General features: G+C 64.6%; 1 protein-coding gene across 1 annotated transcript in view; it reads left to right on the plus strand.

The window, feature by feature from the left end:
* Positions 1–5,000, plus strand: part of marchf4a (membrane-associated ring finger (C3HC4) 4a) — a 128,306-nt gene that overhangs the window by 82,816 nt on the left and 40,490 nt on the right. The gene's annotated exons all lie outside the window — the stretch shown is intronic.

Genomic DNA, 5,000 nt, shown 5'->3' on the forward strand with positions numbered 1-5,000 from the left:
GGTCCCTGCCCAGAGCTCTGGTTCTCCGAGTCGGGCAGGAGGGGGTACGGCGGTGGGGGTCCCTGGCCAGAGCTCTGGTTCTCCGAGTCGGGCAGGAGTGGGTACGGCGGTGGGGGTCCCTGGCCAGGGCTCTGGTTCTCCGAGTCGGGCAGGAGGGGGTACGGCGGTGGGGGTCCCTGCCCAGGGCTCTGGTTCTCCGAGTCGGGCAGGAGGGGGTACGGCGGTGGGGGTCCCTGCCCAGAGCTCTGGTTCTCCCAGTCGGGCAGGAGGGGGTACGGCGGTGGGGGTCCCTGGCCAGAGCTCTGGTTCTCCGAGTCGGGCAGGAGGTGGTCCAGGCGGGTGCCCCCTGGTCCCCCCGACGTGTTAGGGGGCGAGCGGTGGGTCTCCCCCAAGCCCAAAGCCCCGGTTCCCAGAGTCGGGTAAACTGCGGGAGTAACTTTGACTCTCTTAAGGTAGGCAGGAACCGGTGTGAGTGGTGTGGAAAGCCGAGTTGGGGCTCCATGCTCTGGGCACAGGTGGATCTCCTAGTGGACCCCCCCAGGCCCAGAGTGTGGAGCCCCAACTCGGCTTATTTTTTAAAAAAAATTATTATTATTATTATTATTATTATTATTATTATTTTATTTTTTTTTTATCTTATTTTATTTTATTTTTTCAATTTTTCGGGATGCACCGGGTAGAAGTTCAAACTTCAACCGCCGTGGGGGTCCCCTGGCCAGAGCTCTGGTTCTCCGAGTCGGGCAGGAGGTGGTCCAGGCGGGTGCCCCCTGGTCCCCCCGACGTGTTAGGGGGCGAGCGGTGGGTCTCCCCCAAGCCCAAAGCCCCGGTTCCCAGAGCCGGGTAAACTGCGGGAGTAACTTTGACTCTCTTAAGGTAGGCAGGAACCGGTGTGAGTGGTGTGGAAAGCCGATTCGGGGCCCCACGCTCTGGGCACAGGGGGATCTCCTAGTGGTGCCCCCCAGGCCCAGAGTGTGGAGCCCCAACTCGGCTTATTATTATTATTATTATTATTATTATTATCTTATTTTATTTTATTTTTTTCAATTTTTCAGGATGCACCGGGTAGAAGTTCAAACTTCAACCGCCGTGGGGGTCCCTGGCCAGCGTTCTGGTTCTCCGAAGTGGGGCTGAGGGGGTCCAGGCGGGTGCCCCCTGGTCCCCCCCGACGTGTTAGGGGGCGAGCGGTGGGTCTCCCCCAAGCCCAAAGCCCCGGTTCCCAGAGTCGGGTAAACTGCGCGACTAACATTGACTCTCTTAAGGTAGTCAGAAACCGGTGTGAGTGGTGTGGAAAGCCGATTCGGGGCCCCACGCTCTGGGCACAGGGGGATCTCCTAGTGGTGCCCCCCAGGCCCAGAGTGTGGAGCCCCAACTCGGCTTATTTTTATTTTTATTATTATTATTTTTTTTATTTAATTATTATTTTGGGATTATTGGACTGGGTAGAAGTTGCAACTTCAAACGGGCATATCTCTGGAACCAAGCCGAGTTGGGGCCCCACACACCCGGCGTGGGGGGCCCTCCTAGAGGCCCCCAATACCCCCGAGTGTGGAGCCCCAACTCGGCTTACTTTTCGAGTTACAGCCGGTCAAAGCTGGACAGGAAGTGGCCGTATCTCGGGACCGGAAGGTCCCCGTGGCTCGGGACGGCGGGAGGAGCAAGGTCCCCGAGGACGGGCCCCGCACCCGCCGCCGCGAGCCGCTGGGACCTCCCGGTCCCGAGATAGGCCCCGTTACGCGCGGGCGACTTTCGGAGAAAACGGCCCGTATCTCGGAGAGGTGAGGTCCCAGCGGCTCGCCCTTTCGGGTGTCGGGGGCTCCCCACGGGCCCTCTCGGACCCCGCCTCCCCCGGGCCCCTGGGACCTTTCCTTCCCAGGCGCCCCCCCGACACGTCGGGCCCCTTTTCTCCGGGACCCGGGGGCCCCGGGGCTCGGGGGCGGGCTCTTTGCGAGGGGCCCGCCGGGACGCCACACTTGACCCGAGTCCGGTGTCTCTGGGCCGCCGGGTCCCCGAGCTACGGGCGTTCGAATTCGGGGCCCGAAAATCCCTCAAAGTCCGAAAACGTGCAGTGGGCGGGGACTTCCGGGGCCCCGGAGGCTCTGACGGCACACCCAGGGAGGTGCACCGTCCTCGGGCACGGCCAGGTGGCCCCCCCCCGGGGTCCTGGAAGTCCCCCCGCCCCCCCGGAGACACCCACACCCACAAGACGGGAAGATTCCGTTTTTCGCCGATATCTCGAAGACGGCCGGGCGAAAAAATTTCAAACTCGGGTCTTCCGTAGGCCTCGAGGGGCCCTATCCAAAGAGGCCACCCGCGTCCCCGGGGGCCTCGGGGTCAGGGAGTTAGGCCCGGTCAAAGGCGCGGCGTTTTTGGCTTATATCTCGCGAACCCTTGGGCCAATCTTCCCCAAACTCGAATCGACCGTAGTGCCGGACGGGGCCTTTCGAAAGAGCCCACCCACGAGGTCCAACTCGCCCGGGTCCCCGAGTTATAGCCGTTCAAAGTCGGGGGTCCCGGCGAACGGCGATCCGGTAGGGGGCGTCCCCGGGGCCCGCCGCCGCCCTGGTTCGAGCGAGGGCCCCCGTGGGACCTCGCCACCCAAATTTGAGCTCTCTGGGCCTTCGCGTCGCGGAGATACGGGCGATTTTCTCCCGGGATCGTGACGTCATCGGCGGGCGCCATTTCAGAGCGCGGCCGAGGGTTTTCGGCCGATATCTCCGCGAATACTCGACCAAAAACGACGAAACGCATATGGACGCGTTCAGCTCGGCGAGACGGTTCGAATGAGCCCGGCCTCGGCCGGGCACGTCGACTTTTCGGCGAGATATTTGCGTTTTTCCGCTTCCGGGGCGCTTTGGGGGCCCGTATCTCGGGCCCCCGGGGGCCCACGGGGCTGGGGGCGGTCTCATTCGAAAGGTCTCGTCCCGTTCTCCAGCCGATAAAAATTTGGCGTCGATCGGAGCCGCCTTCGGCGAGCTACGGTCGTTTGAAGCCCCGTGCGGTGGGGTTACCGTCCTTCAAACAGCCGCCGCTCGCAGGGGGAGTCCCGGGGAGGCATGGTTGCCTGTATGACTTGGGCTTAGAGCACCCAGCCCCGCGCTCCTGGAGGAACCTCCGGTGCACAGGGTCTGCTGCAACCAGCCACGTGGGTTGAGGGGTAGGGGAGCGTGCGCTCTCCTCCCCGGGCGGGCGGCCGGGCCCTGGGGGCTCGCGCCTCCACGGAGGGACCTCGCTCCCGGGGCTTCGTCCCCGGGGCTCGGGGACTCCGTGGCGGCTCGGCCCCCGGGGTTCGACCCCGCTCGCTCGCTCCAAAACCCAAGTCCAAAACGTGGGGTTGCACGGGAGCTCCGGGCGCGACGGGTCTCCACGCACGGCCCCGGGGAGGGAGCTCCGACCCGGGCCGGAGGCAGATTCGCCCCCCGCCCCCCGGCTGTCCGCCCGGAGCCGAGACGGTCCTAAAACGGGCCTTGGGGGTGATGTAGAAGGGTAAAGGGTACCATTGATCAGACCGTCGTGAGTCCCACTCAGACTCGCTCTGGGTGGGCATATAAAATCCAGACTGCGCCCCCGTCGGAGCTCTGGAAGTACGAGACCTCCAGGAAAAGACGGGCTGGTTTTATGGAAAAAGTGCACCCCAGGCATATGCTTGTCGAACGGTCGGTCTGGGTAAACGGCGAGTGTCCGTGCTGTTGCGTGCGAACGAGATTCCCAATGCTAACGAACCTCCCCCGGCTGGCGACCGGGGAGAGCGCCTCGTTTTCGGGCACGAGCGAATGCGTCTGCCTGGCGGAGCCCCCGTCGGTGCCGAGGTGGTCCTGGGACGGGCCTTCGGGGTTTTGTCGAGGAAGGGGACAAGCGCCCCAATCGGACAAGGCGACGGGCTAAAAAATGGTGCTCGGTATCGGTTTCTGACATCCAGGCGGGGATGCGTCATCTGGGGTCGGCAGGCAGGCAGGCGGTAACCAGGGCGCTCTGGAGGAAAAGGCCCCCCTCTGGAAAAAAAGGACAGAGTCCGTAAACGTGAAGTCGAAAGAGTTCCCCAGGGCCGGCCCGTCTCCATGGCCGGTGACCTGGGTGGGTGCCTCGGACCCGGGGCGAGACGGTATCGGTGGGCGTGAACGGAGCACCCGTCGGTGCCGAGACGGTCCTAAAACGGGCCTTCGGGGTTTTGTCGAGGAAGGGGGCGAGAGCCCCGCTCGGACAAGGTGACGGACCAAAACAAGCGTTGCTCGGTATCGGTTTCCCGACATCCTGGGGAGGATGCGTCGTCTGGGGGTCGGCAGGCAGGCGGTAACCAGGGCGCTCTGGAGGAAAAGGCCCCCCTCCGGAAAAAAGGGACAGAGTCCCTAAACGTGAACTCGAAAGAGTTTACCAGGACGGCCCGCCTCCCGGGCCGGTCGCCCGGGAGGGCGCTTCGTGCCGGGGGCGAGACGGAATCGGTGGGCGCGGCGGAGCTTCCGTCGGTGCCAAGACGGTCCTAAAACGGGCCTTCGGGGTTTTGTCGAGGAGGGGAACAAACGCCCCGCTCGGACAAGGTAACGGATCTCCGTGTGACGGGCGCCTCCGGGTTGCCCACCCCCGGGGCCCGAGAGGAGCGCACCCCCTCCTCCCGGGCCGTCGATGCGAGGGGTGTTTAGCCTGGTCGATTGGAACTTCGGACGCGCCTGGGGACGGCCCCTGCCCGGTCGAGAGACCGCTGTGGGCAGCTCGCTCCTCCCCGCTCTGCGCGTCGACTCTAGACGCGGCCTCCCCCCGGGGAAAGCAGGCCGCGTCGACCTCGGGAGACTCAGAAGACCCATCTGAAACGAACGTCCGCCACGGCGGGCGGAGGACGCGGTCGCGTCGGTCGGATCGGACGGCGAGCGGATCGGGGGGCTCGACACATCCCCCCACCCTCCCAGTCTTCGAGCCGGCTCTTCGCACCCGCGCCTCCCCCGCCCGAAAGGCACCCTTTCCCGGTTACGGCCTCGACCCAGCGGCCACACCTCCTTCCCCCAGAGAGA

This window comes from Pimephales promelas, chromosome 6, assembly GCF_988280905.1.
Source record: "Pimephales promelas chromosome 6, fPimPro1.hap1.1, whole genome shotgun sequence".
Lineage (NCBI taxonomy): Eukaryota > Metazoa > Chordata > Actinopteri > Cypriniformes > Leuciscidae > Pimephales > Pimephales promelas.